Raw genomic sequence first — 22,425 nt, forward strand, 5'->3', positions numbered from 1 at the left:
TGAGGTGATGCCTCTCATGGTTTGATTTGCATTTCTCGGATTAGTGATGTTGAGCACCTTTCCATGTGTCTGTTGGCCATCTGTGTGTCTTCAGTTGTTGGTTTTTTGTGAATCACTTTATTATTGTGAATGAATGAATAATTTGATTGAGGCAAGTGTAGAAACAAAGGAAGAAATGCAGATTCAAGTATGAACTAATGAGAACAGCTGGTGAGGGGAGAGTCACGGATGATGAAGACCCCAGTTGGGATCTTGGAGGTCCAGCACCGAACAGAACCAGCCTGTTCCCTCAGGGGGAGTTGCTTCTGTGGAGAGATGTGAGGACTAGAAAAGCATCATATCTTGTATTGATTTCACTGATGTAGATAAGGTTTTATTTTTGGAATAACGATAGAACCATTAAACAAATATAAAGAAGTATATTACAAGATGGTGCTGAAGTGTTGCCCATCTATAAACATATAAGGTGGGACGAAGGATATCATTAATAAAATAAGAAAGACTGATGACCATTAAGAGATAAATAGATCATGAAATCAAGTCTTTGATCAATGTATAAGTAAGAGTAAATATGATTATTCAAGGTAGGTTTAAAGATTGAGGGGGTTTTTTTTGTTTGTTAAGGTAAAAATTATATATTAAGAAAAATAATAAATACCTAAATACTGAGTAAATGAAAAGCAGTAAGCAGGATCAATGGGAATTTCCCTCAGTTTTTAAGAAATTCGTCTGTTCCTCTCTATACTCTTCAGAATGAAAACTCTTGAGATGATTTAAGCATCTCCCATGGTCACAAACTGAGTGGTTTCCACTCCTTAGAGAAGCTGGGAGACTAATTGTGAGTAAGAGAAGTAATTCTTTCCTTGATTTCAGCATGTTTTCAAAGGTTATTTGCTGTATTATTAAAAGGTGTGGAGTGTAAGTAGTGAAGGCAGTTGTATCTCATTGCTAAATATGGGATATATGAAAAATTGTATTGATTAATGTATATACAGAAAATTGAGTTTAAAGAAAGAAAGATTAATTGATGTAAGAATAATTCTCTATAAAGATTCAGGACACGAGGGCCCTCCTTTGCTTTTTCAAATTGGATTGTTGAAAATTATTAGTCGATTACAGATTTATCCGTAAAAAACAGAAATATATGTAGAAAAAGAGGGACAGTATTGGATCGATGATGACCACTGTTCGAGTACGAGTTGTGTACGATGAATACGTGTCTGCAACTCTGAGGTCCGATGTAACATTAACCTTGTTCACTTCCAGTATTTGAGGACATCCTTTGGACAGATTCCAAGGATATACTAAATTCTTGTATTTGGTCTTAATGTTCATGCATTTTCATCTATTATTATAATTGGCTAAATGAGAGAATCTATAAATATTTCAATAAGATGAATGAGTGAAGCATTGTCCATTTATTAAACAATATGTGAATATTATGACTGTTCCCTATGTGATTAAAGAGTAAAGGTTATGGAACATGTTCTGATTCTGGGTCAGTGGCAAGATCAAATTTGTTCATTTTCTTAAGAGAAAAATATTTACATAAAGTTAATGATTGCCTGATTAAATAAAAGGTTAAATGTAAGGACCAGTGGAGAGAGTGTCTTAACCATCTTCATCATCTGCTCTGCCCTGTGCTCTCAGAATGGACCCATTGGACCGCATTTCAGGATCTTCGCTCGACTCGGAGCCTTAGGGTTTCCTCAGTGTTTTAGGAACCCAGAGGCCACGGTGAGTAATGAAGATTTTTTCCTGATCTGGATGTTTTGTTTAAGGGTATTAAGTATATTACTAAAAAGTATGAAAACTACTCAAGCCCAACTGTGTCCTAGTGACAAACATGGGACTAATAGAAAAATTAAATTGATTGAAGGATTTATAAACAGCAGGCTAATTATTGACGGAAATACAGTGTAGTGAGAGTGGTTTTATGTACATAATTGAGATAATAATGCCTTCGTGGGGTTTTGTGAATCACATAGTTTTAAAATTGTGATTTGTGAATTAATGAATTAACGAATCAACAATATAGAGAAATGAAGAGAAAGTAGTCTTTTTTGGATCAGTGATGATCCCTGCCGTCGTGTGAGTCACTGATGATGAATAATACATGTGTGTGTCTGGAACGCTGAGGTCCAATCCAAAAGACATATTTTCTTTCTCTTCATGCATTTTCATTCTTTCCTATCATGGAAAGAATGAAAGATTCCATCACCAAATACTGTGGATCCAAGGAGAGAGAAAGTCTCAATCTTTCTATCCCCTTGTCTGTTTGGTACTTTGCAGAGTCAAAGCTGAAGGTGATGTCATCCTCCACTGTGGTCAGGGTTCTAAGGGTCTCATTCTTGGACGGAGACCAAGGTGAGGAGTGATCGAAGGGCTTGTCTTGGTTTGGATCATTTGTTTAAAGGTTCTCATAGTATTTATTATTAGAAAGTGATAAATACAGTTGAAAGGTTAGCTATGCCCCAAAGCTAAATGTGATACGATACCTTATGTTGATTAATTAATAGTCAATAACACTGATATTTAGTAACGAAAGCGATGTAGTCTGTTTTGGTAATGAGTACAGAGAAGCTAGGAATACTCAAGTGTCTTGTGCTTTGGCTTTTCTTAATCACATATTTACTTTATTATTATCAATGAAGTAATAATTTAATTGATGCAAATATATAAAAGGAAGAAGTAAAAGTGGGCCTTAAATGAGCCAATGATTATTAGCAGGTATGACTGAATAATAAGTATCTCGAACCCTGAGGTCCAATACAGTAAGTACTCTGTTTCTTAGTTTATTTTATTCTATGGATAGAAGTTAGGAATGTAGAAAGTTTACATTCTTAAACTAAGATTTGAAATCATTACTAGATCAATGATAGCACCATTAAAGATATACAAATAATAGATTAGAAGAATAGATAAATTATTGTGTAATTATGAACATCTATGGTGAGGCAAGAAATATTAATTAAAAGTTGCCAACTCTGATGCCCATCATGAAATACACCGATCAAAGGTGTCCCCTCTTTAGACAGATATCAGATGGACATGATCAATTAGGTTTCAGTTTTATTGTTCTGAGTAATCTTGAGTTTGAGGTCATTCTTTCTATGAAGAGAACAATCTCTACAATATGAAAGTTATAAATTCTTAAATGAGATAAATGAAAAGTGGAAATCAACAATCAATGGTGATACATTTTTCTTCCCTTTTACCTTTTTGTCATCAACTGTGCTTTATAATTCTTAACGTGGACACATGTGAGCTGATTAAGTATTATTCCACAGTGTTGTGCCTTGTGATTGAATCTTTTTGCTAGAATCACAGAGACCAATGTGAGTAATAGTCAAATTTCTTGTCCTAGTTTCGTTGTTTTTTTGTGTGTGTGCATTTATATTCATTATATTATTTGAACATTTCGTGTAGAATCGCAGAAGGCAAACTGTAACTCAGTGATAAATGTAGAATTTTATGAAACATTGTACTGATTAATGCATAGACGAGCAACAGCATTATAATTCAAAAAAGAGATACATTGATGTGAAAATGAACTACTTTCAGAATAGGGATATCATAAATCTTCTTGAGTTTCGCAAATAATAATTTTAGTAAATTATTAGTAGCAAATTAATGAGTTAGTCAATAAACGTGCAGATGAATGAAGAAAAAAAGGGACAATATTGGATCGATGATGACTGCTGGTGGCGTATGAGTCGTTTGCGATGAATACTTGTCTGCAACTCTGAGGTCCAACGGCAAACAAAATTAAACTAGTCATTTCCATTATTTGAAGACATCCAATAGACAAATGTCAAGAATATATTATCTTGTATTTGCTCTTTTTTGTCATGCATTTTCATCTATTATTATAATTGAATAAATGAGATCTATGAATAAATAGGTAAATAAGTAAAGATGAATGAGTGAAGCGCTGTTCAGTTGTATAAAGATATGAATGTTATGACTGTCACCTGTGTAGCCAGGGGAGTAAAAGACACGGATAATGTTCAGATGCTAGGCTAGTGGCACTATCAAACGTGCTCATTTCCTAAGAGAAAAAAATATTTACGCCCAATTAATGATTGCTTAAGGACTGATTAAATAAAAGGTTAAATGCAAGGACCAGCGGACAGAATGTCTCAACCCTGTTCATCATGTGCTTTGCCCTGTGCTCCTCAGAATGGACCCACTGGACCTGGTTCAGGATCTTCCCTTTTCAGGAGCCCAGAGGCCACTGTAAGTAATAATCGAAGTTCATCCTTTGATTTGGGTGTTTTGTTGAAGGGTTTTCACTATATTAAGAAATTGTGTGAAAAATAAGCCAAACTGTGTCCTGGTGACCAATATGGGATTAATGGGAAGTATTACAATGATTAAAGCATTTATGAAAAGTGGGATAATTAATGACAGAGGTACTTTGATTTGAGAATGATTCTAGATACATATTAGGTATAGCAGTGACCTCTTGGGGTTTTGTGAATCATACAGTTTTAAAATTGTTTTTAGTGTATTAATGAATTCATCAATAAATAATATGGGATGAATGATGAGAAAGTGGTCTTTTCTGGATCAGTGATGACCTATGCCAGCGTATGAGTCATCGATGACGAATAACATGTGTCTGGAACTCTGAGGTCCAACCGAAAGACAGGTCTTCTTTCTCTTCATGCATTTTCATTCTTTATTATAATTGAACTAATGAAAGAATGAATAAGCACATATGTGGATCAATAAAAAGAAAAAATCTCAATCTCTTTATCACCTTTTCTGTTTGGTACTTTGCAGAAGAGGAGCTCAAGGTTATGTCAGCCTCCGTTGCGAACAAGGTTACCATGTCCTATGCTTACAGGACAGAGAACAAAGTGAGTAGTGCTCAGAGTGTCTTGGTTTGTCTCATTTAAGGTTTTTATGAAAAGGAATAAGTATTATTAATGAATATTATACTATACTAATATATATAGTAAAATATATTATAATGTATTATAATATATTTTAATAGTAATAAATATAATCAAAAAGTTTACCATGGCTCAATGGTAAATATGACATGAAACCTTACGGTGATTAATTGATAGTGTACAACATTGATATCTACTAATGAAAGAGATAGAATCATAATTTATTTTCATAATGAGTAGGTAGAGACAAGTTAGGAATATTCAAATGTCTTGTTCTTTGGGTTTTGATAATTATGTATTTATTTTATTTTATCAATGAAGTTATGATTAATTAAAAGAAATATATAAAAGAATGAAGTAACCTGGGCCTCAGATGAACCACTGATGGTTAGTGGACGAGTCTATTTCTTTGTTTATTTCATCCTATAGACAGGTGTTAGGAATGTATAAAGGTCGATTTCTTAGATTAGATTTAAAATTATTATCATCGGTGATAGAACCGTTAAAGATATACAAATAATAGCTTAAGAAGAAAAGATAAATTGTTGTTTGTGAAGACATAGGCTGAGGCATGAAATACTAATAAAAATTTCCAACACTAAAGCCCATTATAAAATAGATGAATCAAAGGTGTCACTCTCGACCAAAGATCATATAGGTGTGAATTACTGAGTCAATTTTGTTATCCTGGATCATTCTCATGTTTGAGATTAGTTTTCCTGTTAAGAGAAAAAAAACTCCATGTAAATTCCTAAATGACTAAATGAAATATATAAAGTAAGAATCAATTGCCTTAAATTTTCTCTTTTTTTCCCTCATTGACTAAGCTTTACTCCTCAAACTGGACACATTCGAGCTGATTAAGCCTTGTTCCTGGAGGTGCACCTTCTGATTGCATCTGTGTCAGAAGCAGAGACCAAGGTGAGTAAACATTCAAATTTTTTATCTTAGTTTTGGGTGATTTTGTGTGTGTGTGTATGTGTGTGTGTGTGCGTTCAGTGTGTTATTTGAAAGTTCCATATGGAATCATAGAAGGACAGTTGTAGTTCAGTGATAAATACTGAGTTTGATGAAACATTATATTAATAATGCATAGATGAAAAACAGCATTATAATTTTAAAAAGATACTGACATGTGAATGAACTTTTTATAGAATAGTAGTATGACTCTTCATTGGTTCTTATGAACACTAGATTTTCAAAATTATTATAGGTGAAATAAAGAATTTGTTAGTAGACTGTAGAATTGAATGCTGAAAAAGAGGGACAGTATTGGATCGATGATGACCACTGGTGGCGTATGAGTCATTCACGATGAATATGTGTCTGGAACTCTGAGGTCCAACAGAAATGGAATCTGGCTCATTGTCTTGTTGAGGTGATTTTATAGATACATGCCAGGATTATACAAGGATTTATATACTTTGTTTTTGGTAGTTATGTTTATTCCTTTTCTTTGACTTTTTATACATGGATCAATAAATAATAAACTAAAATAAAGATGAAAGCAGTTAAATATTGTTCGATTATAAAAATGTGCGGCCAGCTAAGGAATAGTCTTAATTTGCATTGAAAACACTGACATTTGTTAGGGAATATATATGATGAGGGCGTCATTCTTTGACTAAAGATGAGAGAGTTATTGACAAGTAATAGTCAATGTTCGTGTTGTCCATTAGTGGCTAGATTGATAAAGTTCATTTACTCAGGAACAAATAAAATATACATTACTCTATTTGCTGCTTAATAATTGACTGACTAAATTAATGATGGAATACAAGGACCAATAAGCATATTGTCTCAATCTTTTTTATCATTTGTTCTGCCTTACACCCCTTAAAATGCTTGCATTCCACTGATGGAAGCATTTCATCATGGCAAAATCTCTGTGGTTGCATCTGAGGTTTAAAAGCATGGAGATCAGTGTGAGTAATATTCAAAATTCTTTTCTTGGTTTTATGTTTAATAATTGCATTATTAAAAGGTGTGAAATATACCAGAAACTAACACAATATTGTAAATCAACTATACTTCAATTAAAATAAAAACTTTAAAAGTGTGAAATGTAATAATCATCAAACTTTGAAAATTGTAAAAATGGGGTTAAGAGGAAACATTATATATTATAAGTTTGTATAGGAAGTATTGAAATCCATTAATGAAAAATACATATTCTCAGTGAAAACTAATTTTGTAGACAAACATTAGAGGTATTCAGGGAACTTTTCTTGAGATTTGTGATCCTGAGGTATTTATTTTATTGTTGTTGATGAATTATTCAATAAAAATGTAGATATCAATGAAGGTAATTAAGGCCAAATCTAGATAAATGATGGTCTAAAGTCAAACACAGGAGAAATCTTGTCTTTTGCCTCCATTCGAAGTAATCCTATAGTGTTACCAGGCATGTACCAGAACAATGTTCCTGGTCTTTGTGTACCTGCTCATTTAAAAATATTATTGTAAGGAATCAATGATGGGACTAAAAAGAAATATATAACTGAATGTAATAAAAAGGGGTGAAGTATTCATTGTTAAAATGTATAGCAAAAATATTAACATACGTTGGAATGGGGAAAAGTGATTCAAGTGTATATGTCTTCAAGTAAGAGTGATAAAGATAGTGATAGGTTAGTTACTGACTGAATTAGTTGTGTGTTTGACATTTGATTGATTAAGAGAAAAATAAAATAGAATTATATATTAAGAAAAATAATAAATACCTAAATGCTGAGTAATTGAAATGCCATAAACAGGATCAATGGAAATTGACCACATCTGTTTTTTTTTAGTATATTCTTTAGAATGAAAACAATTGAGATGATATGAACATTTTCCATGGTCATAAGCTGTGTGGTTGCCACTTCCTAATGGGAGCTGGGAGATTAATGTGAGTAAGAGTTGAAGTTCTTTTCTTGGTTTCAGTATGTTGGTTTTATTGTAAAGATTATTCACTGTATTATTAAAAAGTGTGGAACATAAGTAAAGACGCCAGCTGTATCTCATTGTTAAATAAGGGACATATGAAAAATTGTATTGAGTAATGCATATATAGAAAACTGAGTTTAAATAATGGAAGAGATATATTGATGTAAGAATATTTCTCTATACAATTTTAGGGCATAAAGGCTCTTGTGTTTTTCATTTTAATTTTACTGCTTAAAAATCATTAGGGAATTATTGATTTAATCAACAGACAATTAGAAATACGTGCAGACGAAGAGGGACAGTATTGGATCGATGATGACTACTGGTCGCGTATGAGTCATTTACGATGAATACGTGTCTGTGACTGAGGTCCAATATGAAATTAATCTAGTCTATTTCCACTATTTGAAGGCATCCTATAGAGAGATGTCCAGAAATTACTAAGATCTTGTATTTGGTCTTCATGTTCATGCATTTTCATTTATTATCATAACTGCATAAATGAGAGACTCTGTAAAGAAATAGATAAATAAGTAAAGATGAATGAGAAAAGCATTGTCCAATTATATAAATAAGTGACTACTATATGACCGTTACCTGTGTGGCTAAGGGAGTAAAAGTCATAGGTAATTTTCAGGTTCTAGGTCATCAGCAAGCTCAAACGTGTTCATTTGCTTAAGAGAATAAAATTTTTACACCAAGTATATGATTGCCTTAGGACTGATTAGATGCAGGTTAAGTGCAAGGACCAGTGGAGAGAGTGTCTTAACCATGTTCATCGTCTGCTCTGCCCTGTGCTCCTCAGAATGGACCCACTGGACCTGGTTCAGGATCTTCCCTCCATCGTGAGCCTCAAGATTACATCCCTGCTTTAGGAGCCGGGAGACCCATGTGAGCAATAATCAAAACTCTTGTCTTGATTTGGGTGGTTCGTTCAAGCGTAGTCACTGTATTAAGAAAATATGTGAAAAGTTCTTAAAGAAGTCCAGTGTGTCTCAGTGACGAATATAGGATTAATTGAAAGGTTTACAAAGATTGAAGGATTTACGAAGAGCAGGATAATTAATGATTGAGATACATTGATGTGAGAATGATTCTAGATACATATTAAGGATAACAATGCTTTCTTGGTGTTTAGTGAATCATAGAGTTTCAAAATTATAATTAGTGTATTAATGAATTCATCAATAAATAATATGGGATGAATGAAGAGAAAGTGGTCTTTTCTGGATCAGTGATGACCTATGCCAGCGTATGAGTCATCGATGACGAATAACATGTGTCTGGAACTCTGAGGTCCAACCGAAAGACAGGTCTTCTTTCTCTTCATGTGTTTTCATTCTTTACTATAATTGGATCAACGAAATATCAATGAGGAGGTATAGAAGAAAAGAAAGCTGAGTTGTAGAAGCGTTGTCCAATTTAAAATTATGTTTGAGGCAAGAAATGCTAATTAATGTAATTTGACAACACTGAAGTCCAAAGAGACATGAATGGAACATGACTAACTTCTTTGGCTAAGATGATATAGACAAGATAAATGATAGGCATTGTTTATGTTCTAAATCTGTGGGAAGGTCAAAGACGTTTGTTTCTTAAGAGAAAATGTAACATACTATAAATAATGATAGCCTCAATGAAAGATGCAGAGCAAGGATCAGTGGAGGAATATCTTACTTTTTTATCATCTGCTCTGCTCTGTACCCCCCAGAATAGATGCACTTGAACTGATTGTAACATTCTTCCAAGATCACCAGCTCTCTGGTTGCATCTACGTGGTAGGAGCATGGAGCCCGATGTGAGTAATAGCCAAAGTTCTTGTCTTAGTTTGAGTGGTTTGTTTAGGCTACTTGCTTCATTATTCAAAGACATTAAATGTAATCAAACAAGGCAAAATATGTCAGTGTTTAATATTGGATTGATATGAAGCATGATGTTGACTAATCCGTAAATTTAATACATAGGTCAATTAATGAAAGACAGTCTCTGTGTAATATTGTAAAAATAGATGTCAGGACTGTTGAAGGACTGTATTCTTATTTTTTTACTTTTGTGTATTTCTTAACTAATCAATAAATAAATATTTAGGAGAATGAAAAGAATAAGAGCCCATCATGGACATCTGTGATAACTGGTGCCCTGTGAGTCACACGTGATGAGTATTATTGGCTTGGAACTCTGAGGGCCAGTGCAAAAGTGACCTAGTCCATTTCTCTCATGCGCAGGGATCCTATATGCAGACGTCAATAATACAGGAAGATTTTGTTTTAGGTTTTTGTGCTCACGAGTATTAACAATTTATAAAAATAGTAATGGTAGAATACACCATGTATAAATGAATAAAGGTGAATAGACTGAAGTATATTTCTTTGATAAATATGTAGTAAGGTTAAAGTATATGAATGTACATTATAATGAATATAAAAGGATCGAATGTGTTGTGTCTTTGACTAAGATTGATGTAGACATTGACATGTCGTAGTCAGTTCTGCTTGATTCAGATGAAAGTTTGAAGTTTATTTTTAAGAAAAAAATAAATATTCTAATAAGTTAATAAATGCCTAAAAGACCATGTGCATGGATGGTGGACTAAATGGATCGGTGGAGAGAATGTCTCAACCTTTTTATCATCTTCTCTGCCTGGTACTCCTCAGAATGGACACTCAAGCTGATTTCATCTTCTGTTGTAGTCAAGATTGTCATGTTCCCTTTGTGTTAGGAAGGAGACCAAGGTGAGTAATGTTCAAAAATTTTGTGGTATTTTCAAGCTTATTTGTGGTATTTTTAAAAAGTAGTAAATGTAGTAAAAAATTTAACTATGGCCCAGTGATAAATATGATATATATTTATTAATTTAATGTGTAACATTGATTCATGACACCCTTAACAGTTTAAAGGTAATCCATAAAATCTTCATGTAATTATAAAACAAGAGTGATTAATGAAAGACGTATAACCTATATTTGCAATGACTCTATAGTAGAAGTTAAGGATATTCAAGCACCTTATCCTTCAGTTTTTGTAAATAATATTATTTTAAATGAACCAATGACTTAATGGATAGAATGAATGAAGAAAAGTGGGCCTCTAATGGACCAATGATGACAACTGGTGGTGGATAAGTCATGGACGATGAATGACACATGTCTGGATATCTGAGGTCCATCACAAGAAATAGTCTATGCCTTCTCTTTGGTTTGCTCTTGTAGACAGATGTTAGGAATACACAAGGGTCACGTTCTTATTATGAATTCCTATTTGGATGTGTTATTATTAATGAATCAATGGTAGAACCATTAAGGAAACACAAATAATAGGTAAAGAGAAAGGAGTGAAACATCCAAACATAGACTCAAATGGTGAGGCAAGAATATTGATAAAACTGAAAACACTGATGCCCATAAGAAAGCAGTGGAACAAGGGTGTCACTTCCTTGGCTAAGGATCATATAGACACAGGAAAATATGAGTTAATTTATTTTTTCTGGCTCAGTCTCAAGTTTGAGGTTGTTCCTTTGATTAAGAGAAAAATGTATTTACATCATGAAAAATTTATAAATACCCAAATAAATGAGTGAAGAAAATGTGGAAAGCAAAGATCAGTGGAGACAAGGCCTTAATTTTTGTTTAATTGTCATTTGTGCCCGTACTTGTCAGAATGGATGCGTTCGAGCTGACACAACACTATTCTGCGATGACGAGCTCCACGACTGCACGTCCACGCGAGGAGCATGGACGCCCATGTGAGGAAGAGTCAAATTTCTTTCCTTGGTTTCAGCAGGGTTTCTAGGATAGTCAGTATGTTTTTAAAAAGTGCCGTATAGAGTCAAAGGTGGCCAATTACAGCCCAGTGGTAACTGCTGAATTTAATATGGAGCATTATATTCATATATATCACATCAATTTCATTGATTACAACATACATGACATTTAAGATAATTAAGGAAAGAGATATAGTGATGGGAGAATGATTCTATATATAGATAAGGAATGTAAAGGCTCTTCTAGGGTTTTTGTTAGAAGTTATTATTAATGAATTAATGATTTGGTCAACAAATAGAAAGGAATGCAGAAAAAGAAGGACCATATTGGATCAGTGATGACCACTGGTGGCATATGAGTCGTACGCAATAAATATGTGTGTGGAACTCTGAGGTCCAACAGAAAAGAATGGTCGTCCACTGCTGTTGCTTGATGGTGTTCTGTGGACAGATGTCAGGATATGTGAGGACCTTGTCTTTAGTCATGTTGACACTTTCTCATTCTATTATTATATTTGGATAAGTGAGAGAATCTAAAAATAAATATGTAATCTATAATCTTGTTTTTTGTCTTTATGTTCATACAGTCTATTTTTTTAATAATTGGATCAAAGAATTAATCAGTAAACAAATAAATATGAAGGAGGTGAAATATTATCCAATTGTAAAAATACCTGGTTAGATAAGAGATATTCTCAGTATATTGTGAAAAAAAAATACTTATTGGAAAATATATGCTATAAAGGTGTTCTTTGAGTAAGAGTGACATAGATATTGCTAAGTAATAATGTTCATGTTGTCTGTCAGCTGCAAGGTTGATAATATTTACTTAAAAATAAAATATATGTTATTTTAGTTCATTGCTTATATAAATGACTGACCAAATTAAAGTTGGAGTGCAAGGACCAGTAAACTTAGTATCTCAACCTTTTGTGTCATCTGTTCTGTCTTGTATGCTTAGAATGGTTGCATTCATCTGATTTACACATTCCACTGTGACCAGGAGATCCATGGTGTCATCTATGCGTCTGCAGTTGAGGAGCCAGCAGACCCGTGTGAGCACAGTCAGTCCTCTGATCTTGGTTTGGGTGGGGCGCCTAGGCACATGGACTCCATTTCCAAAGTGCTTAGAGTATAATGCAAGAAGGCCACTTTTATCCTATAGACAATAACAAGACAAATAGGAAGCAATCTCTGGAGTACAGCCCAAGGGAGTCAGGGACCAGAGATTTGACATATATATTGATGTGGGAACGGTCCCAGAGACATACTGGGGATCCTAGTGCCTTCTTGGGGATCCCAGTGCCTTCTTGGGGTGGTGAACCATTCAGTTATCCATTCTAATGAGTGAATCTGTGCATTGATCAGTTCAGCGTATGGGACGAGTGAGGAGACCGTGGTCTTTCCTGGATCGATGATGATCCCTACCGGCGTATGAGTCATCGATGACGAATAATACGTGTCTGTGTCTGGAACGCTGAGGTCCAGTCCAAAAGACACGTCTCCTTTCTCTTCATGCCTTTTCGTTCTTTCCTGCCATGGAACGAATGAAAGACTCCATCACCAAACACTATGCATCCATGGAGAGAGAAAGTCTCAATCTTTCTGTCCCCTTGTCTGTTTGGTACTTTGCAGAATCACAGCTGAAGGTGATGTCATCCTCCACTGTGATCAAGGTTCTAAGGGTCCTGGGGTCAGAGGTCGGAGACCAAGGTGAGGAGGGGTGCAAGGGCCTGTCTTGGTTGGGGTGGTGTGTTCGAGGGTTTCCATAGTGTTTTTCCCAATGAGGAGTACAATCCAAGGGTGCTTCTGTCCCACTGATGAGTGTGCTGGGAAACCTTATGTTGAGAAGGAGGTGCCAGAGAACATGGCTACTCATTCAGAATAGAGATGCCAGCAATTCTGGTAATGATTGGAGAGGAGTGTGGGATATTGCAGAGTCTTGCTTTCGGGTTTTGGATAGACATGTGTTTGTCTGATGATTGTCAAGGAAGTAATGACTAAATGGATCCAACTGTACCAAGGAAAGAAGTCAAAATGGGCCCCAGTGAACCCGTGGTGGTGGGCCGATGTGCCACGGCCAGTGAACAGTGTGTCTGGAACCCTGAGTCCAGCCACATAGACACTCCCTTGCTTCCGTGTCTTGTGTGATCCCACGGAGAGATGTCAGGAGTGTATAGCGATCCTGTTCGTATTTCGGGTCAATAGGTCTTGATTTTACTAATCTCAGTGGATCCATGAGAGAAGCAGTAGTGAGGCCAGGTCAGTAATAGGTAACGAAGGAAAGGTAAATCATTGTCTACCCGTCAGCATCCATGGCGAGGCGGGAAAGATGAACACAGATGGCCCCTGCTGATGCCCAGGATCAATGATTTGGGTCAAGGGCATCAGCTCTTTGGCCGAGAACGAACAGTCGTGAATAATGATGGTTTCAGCTGTTCGGGCTCCTTCTGAAGTTAGTTAGAGGATTTTTTTTTTTTTTTTTTTTTTTTTTTGCTGTTGCTATGCTTGTTGTTCTTTTGTTTGCTCATTTAGAGAAAAAACAATCCCTCCATTATGAAAATGTTATAAATTTGTAAGTGCTGAGTAGGTGAAAGGGTGGAAGAAGAATGAATGACAATGAATTCTTCTTCCTTTTTCTTTTTTTCCCCTCACTGACTGCTGTGTACCCCTCCAAATGGGCGCATTCGAGGTGATGAAGCCTCCTCCCACGGAAGTGGGCCTTCTGATTGCGTCTGTCTCTTTTGGAGGCTAAGGGACCCGTGTGAGTACCAGTAAAGTGTTTGCTCTTGGCCAGGAAAGTGTTTTGTGCATGCTTATATATAGTGTGTTATTTGAAATTTCTGTATAGAATCACAGAAGTCACAGTGTAGCTCAGTGATAAACATAGAATCTTAGGAAACATGAATTTTTTGATGCATAGATGAAAATCAGCATACTGATTTGAAAAACGTGATCCATGGACGGGGAGTCATCTCTTGACAGAGGAGGAATCTCATGAGTCTCCTTGGGTTTTGTGGATCCTGGAATTATTCCTGATGATCAGGGAATTAGTGAAGTAATCAAGACATTGTGCAGAAAGGAATGAAGAAAAAGAGGTACAATACTGGATCCATGATGACTACTGGTGGCGTATGAGTCGTGTACGGTGAATACATGACTGGAAGTCTGAGGTCCAATGGAAAATTATTCTGGTCCATTTCCCTTGTTTGATCCTATAAACAGATGTCAGGAATCTTGGTTTTGATTTTATTGTTCATGCATTTTTTTCTGTTTTTATAGTTGGATCAGTGAAATAATAAATAAATATACAAAGAAATTAATATGAAAGAAGTGAAATATTGTCCAGTTGTACAAATACTGGATTAGGCAAGAAATGGTATTTTGTTTTTTGTTTTTTGGTTTTTTTTGGATTTGCTTTGTTTTTTGGTGGGGAAGAGGAGGCAATTAGGGTTTTTACAAACTATTAATTTGTTTTTAATAGAGAGGTCCTGGGGATTGAGCCCAGGACCCCATGCATGCTAGGCATGCCCTCTGCCACTGAGCTGTACCCTCCTCCTGAATGCTATTCCTTTTGTACATGAGTTGTTTCCACAGAGAGATGTCCGGCACAATACAAATCAATACAAAGGTCATATTTTTGCACTGATTTAGATGTGGATGCATTATTACTAATGGAATAATGATAGAAGTAGTAAACAAATATAAAATGAAAAAGAATAAGGTGATGTATTGTCTAATTGTGAACATATGTGGTGAGGCAAAAGATGTTATTAATGAAGCTGAAAACACTAATGCCTGTTAAGAAATAAATGAATCAGGGTATCACCTCTTCAGGTAGAATCCGATGGATGTTGATTAGTAAGAATCAATTGTATTGTTCTGGATGAGTCTCAAGATTGAGTTTTTAATTAAGTTAGAATAAATATATATATATATTAAAATAAAAGAAAAAAGCTTAATTCTGAATCTATGAGACATGAACAAGAAGGATCAATGGTAATTAGGTCTCAAATTTTTTATCACTTGCTCTGCTCTGTACTCCTCAGAAAGCACACATTCCCGCTGATATAGCATCTTCTGTGGGTTCCAGGTCTGTGGTTGCCGCTGCATAGTAGGAAGATGGAGATTAATGTGAGTAACAGTTGAAATTATTTTTCTGGTTAAATGTTTTTTTAAGGCAATTAAACAATTAGTGAGAGAGATTCACTGATGTGAGCATAATCTACGTACAGCTTAGGGATATAAAGGCTCTTCTGGGATTTTGTTTTTCATAGTGCTTAGAAATTGCTATTAATGAATTAATAATTTATTCAATAAGTGGAGTTAATGTGGACAAAAAGGGACAGTGTTGGCTCAGTGATGACCACTGGTCACGTATGAGTCTCACATGATGAATACGGACCTGGAACTCTGATGTCCCACAGAAAAGAACTCTCGTCCCCTCCTGTTCCTTGCAAGGATCCCGTAGACACATGTCAGGAATATTGGCCTTTATGTTCATGCATTTTCGTCCTATTATTATAATTGGATAAATGAGAGACTCTATAAATAAGTAAAGAGGAATGGAGTGAAGCATTGTCCAATTATAAAAATATGTGATGAGGCAAGAAGTACTCTTGATAGATTATGAAAGCCATGAAGCCCGATTAGAAATAAATGGTATGTGACTGTTGGATGGACAAGCATGATAGTACAGTCGCAGCCAGTGTTCATACTCCAGGTCAGTTGCAAGATCAAAGTGGTTCTGTTTTCTTAAGAGAAAAAAGTTAACAGGAAATTAGTGATTGCCGGAATGTCCTGTAGACGAAAGGCAAGAAGCAACAGTCAAAGGAGGGAATGTCTCACTTTATTTTATCGTCTGCTCGGCCTAGGACCACTTAGAATGGACACACTGGACCTGATGCAAGGATTCCTCCTTGCTCATGAGCTCTGAAGTTGCATTTCTGCTACAGGAGTGTGAAACTGGTAAGTAATAATCAAAGTTCTTGTCTTGGTTCTAGTGTTTTATTCCAGGGTTTTCACTGTATTAATGAATGTGAAAGATAATAAAAGAAGGTGAACTGTATCCTAGCAGCAATTATGGGATTAATATGAAGTCTTATTATGATTAATACATATATGAAAAACTGAGGATAATTACATGCTGGGGACAGCACAGCCTTGTTGGGGTTTTTTGAATAATAAGAGTTTTAAAATTAGAATGAGTGAATCTGTGCATTGATCAGTTCAGCGTATGGGACGAGTGAGGAGACCGTGGTCTTTCCTGGATCGATGATGATCCCTACCAGCGTATGAGTCATCGATGACGAATAATACGTGTCTGTGTCTGGAACGCTGAGGTCCAGTCCGAAAGACACGTCTCCTTTCTCTTCATGCCTTTTCATTCTTTCCTGTCATGGAACGAATGAAAGACCCCATCACCAAACACTATGCATCCATGGAGAGAGAAAGTCTCAATCTTTCTGTCCCCTTGTCTGTTTGGTACTTTGCAGAATCACAGCTGAAGGTGATGTCATCCTCCACTGTGATCAAGGTTCTAAGGGTCCTGGGGTCAGAGGTCGGAGACCAAGGTGAGGAGGGGTGCAAGGGCCTGTCTTGGTCGGGGTGGTTTGTTCGAGGGTTTCCATAGTGTTTTTCCCAATGAGGAGTACAATCCAAGGGTGCTTCTGTCCCACTGATGAGTGTGCTGGGAAACCTTATGTTGAGAAGGAGGTGCCAGAGAACATGGCTACTCATTCAGAATAGAGATGCCAGCAATTCTGGTAATGATTGGAGAGGAGTGTGGGATATTGCAGAGTCTTGCTTTCGGGTTTTGGATAGACATGTGTTTGTCTGATGATTGTCAAGGAAGTAATGACTAAATGGATCCAACTGTACCAAGGAAAGAAGTCAAAATGGGCCCCAATGAACCCGTGGTGGTGGGCCGATGTGCCACGGCCAGTGAACAGTGTGTCTGGAACCCTGAGTCCAGCCACATAGACACTCCCTTGCTTCCGTGTCTTGTGTGATCCCACGGAGAGATGTCAGGAGTGTATAGCGATCCCGTTCGCATTTCGGATCAACAGGTCTTGATTTTACTAATCTCAGTGGATCCATGAGAGAAGCAGTAGTGAGGCCAGGTCAGTAGTAGGTAACGAAGGAAAGGTAAATCATTGTCTACCCGTCAGCATCCATGGCGAGGCGGGAAAGATGAACACAGATGGCCCCCGCTGATGCCCAGGATCAATGATTTGGGTCAAGGGCATCAGCTCTTTGGCCGAGCATGACCAGACGTGAATAATGATGGTTTCAGCTGTTCAGGCTCCTTCTGAAGTTAGAGGATTTTTTTTTTTTTTTTTTTTTTTTTTTTGCTGTTGCTATGCTTGTTGTTCTTTCGTTTGCTCATTTAGAGAAAAAACAATCCCTCCATTATGAAAATGTTATAAATTTGTAAGTGCTGAGTAGGTGAAAGGGTGGAAGAAGAATGAATGACGATGAATTCTCCTTCCTTTTTCTTTTTTTCCCTCACTGACTGCTGTGTGCCCCTCCAAACGGGCGCGTTCAAGGTGATGAAGCCTCCTTCCTCCATGGTGGGCCTTATGATTGCGTCTGTCTATTTTGGAGGCCCAGGGACCCCTGTGAGTACGAGTCAAGTTTCTGCTTTTGGCAGGGATGAATTTTTGTGCATGCTTATGTATGCTGTGGATTAATTGAAATTTCCATCTAGAATCACAGAAGGCACAGTGTAGCTCAGTGATAAACACAGGATTTTAAGAAATATGAATTGATTGATACATAGATGAAAATCAGCATCATGATATGAAAAATGATTTTCATGGATGAAGGAGTGATCTCTTGACAGAGGAGGGGTCTCATGACTCTTCCCGGGTTTTGTGGATCCTGGGGGGGGTGTCCATGATGATCAGTGAATTAGTGAAGCAGTCAAGGCATCGTGCAGAAAGCAATGCAGAAAAATGTGAGACAATACTGGATCAATGATGACTACTGGTGGCGTATGAGTTGTGTACGATGAATACATGACTGGAAGTCTGAGGTCCAACAGAACAGGAATCCAGGCCATTCTCCATGTGAGAAGGCAACTTGCAGACAGATGTCAGGGATGAAGGAGGGGCTAATTTTGGTCTTGGTTTGACCTTTTTTGTCATCTGCTTGGCTTTCTAGCCCTCAGAATGGCCACACTGGACCTGAATGAAGGAGTCCTCCTGGATCAGCCTAGGGCTGCACCTGCGGTTGAGGAGCCGGCAGACTCGCGTGAGCGCAATCAGCCTACTGATCTTGGTCTGGGTGGGGCACCCAGGGACATCGACTCCATTTCCAAAGTGCTTGGAGTGTAATGCAAGAAGGCCTCTTTCATGCTATTGACAATAAAGAGACAAATAGGAAGCAATCTCTGGAGTACAGCCCAAGGGAGTCAGGGACCAGAGATCTGATACATCTAATGATGTGGGAACGGTCCCAGAGATGTACTGGGGATGCCAGTGCCTTCTTGGGATTGGTGAATCATTGAGTTATCCATTCTAGTGAGTGAATCTATTAATTAATCGATCAGTTCAGCCTATGGGACAAGTGAGGAGACCATGCTCTTTCCTGGATCGATGATGATTCCTACCGGCGTATGAGTCATCGATGACAAGTAATAGGTGTCTGTGTCTGGAACGCTGAGGTCCAGTCCAAAAGAGTGTCTTCTCTCTCTTCAAGCAAAGAGTGTCTCACTCTACTGTTGTCTGCTGTGCTTTATGCTCTTCAGATTGGATGCGCTTGATATGATTTAAACATCTTCCATGGTCATGACCTCTGGCTGCATCTGTGTGTGCAAATATGGAGACCATGTGAGTAAAAGTCAACGTTTTAGTTTGGGTGGTTTGTTTAGAGGTATTTACTGTATTTTTTAAACATTAAATATAATCAAAGAAGAAAAAAATGCCAAAATTAACTATTAAATTCATGTGAAATATTCAATTTATTAATCTATAAATGTACCTTCGAGGTCAGTTTTGGAAAAAGTTAGTTTTTGTGGAAAAGATTTTAGAGATACATATTAAGGATCTTTAAATATTTTATTTACATGCATTTATTAATGAATTAATCAACAAACAAATGTTTATGAGAATGAAAAGAAAGAATGCTAATCATGGATCAGTAATAATGACTGGTTGCAGGTAAGTCGTGGATGATGAATAACGTACGTCTGATACTGTGATCCAACATACTGCCTAGTGTTATTTCTTTTATTTGATCCTATAGAGAAATGTTAAGATATACCAAATATAGGTATTTGGCTTATAGGTTTAGATTATTATGGATTAATTATAGAACATTAAATAAACATAAATAATAGGTAAAGAAAAAGGGGTGAAACATTTTCTCTCTATAAACTTGTGGCCAGGCCAGAAATAGTATTAATAATGGAAAATACTGCAACTCAATAAAGGAGTAAATGGATCAAAATTGGCTCTTTGACTAAGAATCATATAAATATAGATGATTAAGAGTAGTTGTATTGTTGTGGGTCTGTCTCAAGTGAGTTGTTGTTCATTTTGGTAAGATAAGAATGTCTACAGTATGAATAATTTATAAATAGCTAAATGAGTGAGTAAATGAAATGTGGAAACGAAGAATAAATGGAGATGAGAATTTAACTTTTTAAGAAAAATGTGCTTTGTACTTCTCAGAATGGACACACTCAAGCTGATTTAAGCAGTATACCGTGGCTGCAAACTCTGTGAGTCAGGAGCACTCCGTGTTAGGAGCACAGGGACCAATGTGAGTGATGGTTAAAGTCTCGCATGGATTTCAGTGATTCTCTTGGTGGGGTATTTACTGTGTTGTTAAAAAGTCCTGTATATAAGAGGAATGGCCACCTCTAGACTAGTGATGAATACTGAGTGGATATGAAACATTAAAACAAAGAATATGAGGAAATACATTGATGTGAAAGTAATTCTGTACACAGAATAGGGATTTCAGAGCTTTCCTGGCTTTTTGTGAATAATTGGATTTTAAAGTTATTATTAGTCAATTAATAAATTTGTCAGTAAACACTGTAGAAGTGAATGAAGAGACTAGGCACAGCATTGGATCGATGATGACTGCTCGGTGCGTTATGAGTCGTATACGATGAATACGTGTCTGGAACTCTGAGGTCCAGTGCAAATGGATTCTGGCCCGTTGTCCCTCTTTCAGGTGATCTTTTAGACACACATCAGGAGTATACAAGGATCTTGATGTTCTGTTTATTTTTATAATTGGATCAATGCAATAGCAAATAATAAAGATGAAGGTGGTGAAACTTTGTCCAATTATAGAAATACATCGTTAGGTAAGAAAGATTATTAATATATATTGAAAACAAATAGCTGTTAGGAAATATATGGTCCAAGGAGGTTATTCTTTGACTATTGATGATATAACTTTTGATAACTAGAAAATTTATGTTCTCTGTTAATGTCAAGATCAGTATTACTCGTTCACTCAGGAGAAAAAAATATAAATTATCCCAGTTCACTCCCTACATAATTGACCGACTAAATGAAAGTGGAATTCAAGGACTAATGAAAGTAACTTTTCCTTTTTCTTCTACTTTGGCTCATACTCCTTAGAATTGTCCCATTGGGCTGATCTAAGCTTTCCCCTGTGGCTGCCTCTGTGCTAAGAGCTTGGAGAGCAATGTGAGTAATAGTCTAAGTTCTTTCCTTGGTTTTCTGGTTTTATTTTTATAAGTTTTTCACTGTATTCCAAAAACATATGAAATGTAATTCATGACTGTCAACCATGGCCACACAGTACAAGTAAGGTTAATATGAGGCATTATGTGGATTAATCTCTACAGGAGACTCTGGGGTCAGTGAATAACAGGTAAGTATGTTCCATGGGAAGTAGTTTTATAGACAAATGAAAGTGCCAAAGACCTTGTTTGTTTCAAGTTTTTGTGACCATGAAGCATTTATTTTATTATTAGTGAACTGATGAATTAATAAGACATGTAGAGATGAACGAAGGTCAGAAAGGCCAAATCTGGGTAAATGATGACGGCTCGTGGTGTGAGTCTTGGGTGATGAGCCCCACAGGTCTGGGGTTCTGAGGTCCAGCAGAAAAGAAATCTAGTACGTGCCCTTGTTGGGAGTGGTCCTATAGGGAGATGCCAGGCACAAATGAGGATCACGTCCTCAGTCTTTGTGTACGGGAGTATCTAGTAGTAGTAATATAAAAAACACAGCAGCAGGATTGGTAACCAAATGTGTGGGCGAGTAAACATGAAGAGAGGAAACACTGTTCATTGTTAAAGTATATAACAGAGAAATAGGGTGATATAAATTGGAGTGGAAAATAAAAGTGATTGAGTGTGTACGTCTTTGAGTGACAGTGATAGTGATGATAGTTGTTTACTGATTCAGGTACAACTTTGACATCTGATTTATTAAGAAAAAATAAATATTACCCGAAATTAATAAATGACTATGCAAATGAATTGTGGAAACTTTCAGTCAGTGGAGAGGCAGCCTCAACATCTTTATCCCGTTGTCTGCGTGGTATGCTTCAGGACAGACGCTGGAGCTGGTTGCAGCTTCTATTGTCATCAAGAGTGTCCTGCTGCCTCCTGGTGTGGAAGGAGACCAAGGTGAGAACGGTCAAGGTTGTCCTGGTCATATGTTTAAGGGTATTTACAGTATTATTAAAAAATATTACATTAATTTAAAAGTTTACCATGGCCTAATGATGAATAGGATAGGAAACATTATGTTGATTAGTTGATAATGTGCAGAACTGAGGTCTCTTAATAAGAAAGGTATAGTCTGTGTGGGAAATGAGTCTGTAAACCGATGTTAGGGAAAT

At 36.5% G+C, this 22,425-nt stretch overlaps 1 protein-coding gene, 15 non-coding genes and 4 pseudogenes across 17 annotated transcripts in view; all 20 read left to right on the forward strand.

Annotated features, from left to right (window-relative positions):
* Window positions 1–22,425, forward strand: part of LOC116153619 (uncharacterized) — a 136,246-nt gene that overhangs the window by 78,393 nt on the left and 35,428 nt on the right. The window contains exons 33-50 of one of the 2 annotated variants that reach the window (XM_064486257.1): window positions 753–838; window positions 1,651–1,737; window positions 2,293–3,338; window positions 4,183–4,239; window positions 4,789–4,865; window positions 5,729–6,826; window positions 7,694–7,791; window positions 8,635–8,720; window positions 9,541–11,571; window positions 12,551–12,644; window positions 13,225–14,353; window positions 15,639–15,723; window positions 16,464–16,557; window positions 17,085–17,162; window positions 18,138–18,209; window positions 18,754–18,843; window positions 19,340–19,421; window positions 20,265–22,210. The gene's annotated coding sequence lies outside the window, so the exon portion shown is untranslated. Of the gene's footprint in view, window positions 1–752; window positions 839–1,650; window positions 1,738–2,292; window positions 3,339–4,182; window positions 4,240–4,788; window positions 4,866–5,728; window positions 6,827–7,693; window positions 7,792–8,634; window positions 8,721–9,540; window positions 11,572–12,550; window positions 12,645–13,224; window positions 14,354–14,512; window positions 14,840–15,638; window positions 15,724–16,463; window positions 16,558–17,084; window positions 17,163–18,137; window positions 18,210–18,753; window positions 18,844–19,339; window positions 19,422–20,264; window positions 22,211–22,425 lie in introns of those variants that run through there. The other variant, XR_010381088.1, reaches the window with a different exon arrangement.
* Window positions 1,168–1,239, forward strand: LOC116153689 (small nucleolar RNA SNORD113/SNORD114 family). Its single transcript, XR_004137583.1, has one exon. It is a non-coding gene; the product is annotated as a small nucleolar RNA SNORD113/SNORD114 family (small nucleolar RNA).
* On the forward strand, window positions 2,065–2,145 carry LOC116153693 (small nucleolar RNA SNORD113/SNORD114 family; annotated as a pseudogene).
* LOC116153677 (small nucleolar RNA SNORD113/SNORD114 family) lies at window positions 3,685–3,756 on the forward strand. Its single transcript, XR_004137570.1, has one exon. It is a non-coding gene; the product is annotated as a small nucleolar RNA SNORD113/SNORD114 family (small nucleolar RNA).
* Window positions 4,569–4,643, forward strand: LOC116153681 (small nucleolar RNA SNORD113/SNORD114 family). Its single transcript, XR_004137574.1, has one exon. It is a non-coding gene; the product is annotated as a small nucleolar RNA SNORD113/SNORD114 family (small nucleolar RNA).
* On the forward strand, window positions 6,175–6,246 carry LOC116153669 (small nucleolar RNA SNORD113/SNORD114 family). Its single transcript, XR_004137562.1, has one exon. It is a non-coding gene; the product is annotated as a small nucleolar RNA SNORD113/SNORD114 family (small nucleolar RNA).
* On the forward strand, window positions 8,135–8,204 carry LOC116153687 (small nucleolar RNA SNORD113/SNORD114 family). Its single transcript, XR_004137581.1, has one exon. It is a non-coding gene; the product is annotated as a small nucleolar RNA SNORD113/SNORD114 family (small nucleolar RNA).
* On the forward strand, window positions 9,057–9,131 carry LOC116153682 (small nucleolar RNA SNORD113/SNORD114 family). Its single transcript, XR_004137575.1, has one exon. It is a non-coding gene; the product is annotated as a small nucleolar RNA SNORD113/SNORD114 family (small nucleolar RNA).
* LOC116153726 (small nucleolar RNA SNORD113/SNORD114 family) lies at window positions 9,945–10,018 on the forward strand. The gene has a single exon (XR_004137609.1). It is a non-coding gene; the product is annotated as a small nucleolar RNA SNORD113/SNORD114 family (small nucleolar RNA).
* Window positions 10,921–10,995, forward strand: LOC116153678 (small nucleolar RNA SNORD113/SNORD114 family). The gene has a single exon (XR_004137571.1). It is a non-coding gene; the product is annotated as a small nucleolar RNA SNORD113/SNORD114 family (small nucleolar RNA).
* LOC116153684 (small nucleolar RNA SNORD113/SNORD114 family) lies at window positions 11,918–11,989 on the forward strand. Its single transcript, XR_004137578.1, has one exon. It is a non-coding gene; the product is annotated as a small nucleolar RNA SNORD113/SNORD114 family (small nucleolar RNA).
* LOC116153698 (small nucleolar RNA SNORD113/SNORD114 family) lies at window positions 12,997–13,077 on the forward strand (annotated as a pseudogene).
* On the forward strand, window positions 14,697–14,768 carry LOC116153676 (small nucleolar RNA SNORD113/SNORD114 family). Its single transcript, XR_004137569.1, has one exon. It is a non-coding gene; the product is annotated as a small nucleolar RNA SNORD113/SNORD114 family (small nucleolar RNA).
* LOC116153709 (small nucleolar RNA SNORD113/SNORD114 family) lies at window positions 15,942–16,013 on the forward strand. The gene has a single exon (XR_004137595.1). It is a non-coding gene; the product is annotated as a small nucleolar RNA SNORD113/SNORD114 family (small nucleolar RNA).
* LOC116153703 (small nucleolar RNA SNORD113/SNORD114 family) lies at window positions 16,857–16,937 on the forward strand (annotated as a pseudogene).
* LOC116153671 (small nucleolar RNA SNORD113/SNORD114 family) lies at window positions 18,560–18,631 on the forward strand. The gene has a single exon (XR_004137564.1). It is a non-coding gene; the product is annotated as a small nucleolar RNA SNORD113/SNORD114 family (small nucleolar RNA).
* On the forward strand, window positions 19,181–19,261 carry LOC116153712 (small nucleolar RNA SNORD113/SNORD114 family; annotated as a pseudogene).
* On the forward strand, window positions 19,725–19,797 carry LOC116153729 (small nucleolar RNA SNORD113/SNORD114 family). The gene has a single exon (XR_004137612.1). It is a non-coding gene; the product is annotated as a small nucleolar RNA SNORD113/SNORD114 family (small nucleolar RNA).
* On the forward strand, window positions 20,668–20,740 carry LOC116153688 (small nucleolar RNA SNORD113/SNORD114 family). Its single transcript, XR_004137582.1, has one exon. It is a non-coding gene; the product is annotated as a small nucleolar RNA SNORD113/SNORD114 family (small nucleolar RNA).
* On the forward strand, window positions 21,608–21,680 carry LOC116153723 (small nucleolar RNA SNORD113/SNORD114 family). Its single transcript, XR_004137606.1, has one exon. It is a non-coding gene; the product is annotated as a small nucleolar RNA SNORD113/SNORD114 family (small nucleolar RNA).

The sequence above is a fragment of the Camelus dromedarius genome, chromosome 5 (assembly GCF_036321535.1).
Source record: "Camelus dromedarius isolate mCamDro1 chromosome 5, mCamDro1.pat, whole genome shotgun sequence".
In the NCBI taxonomy this organism is placed as follows: Eukaryota; Metazoa; Chordata; class Mammalia; order Artiodactyla; family Camelidae; genus Camelus; species Camelus dromedarius.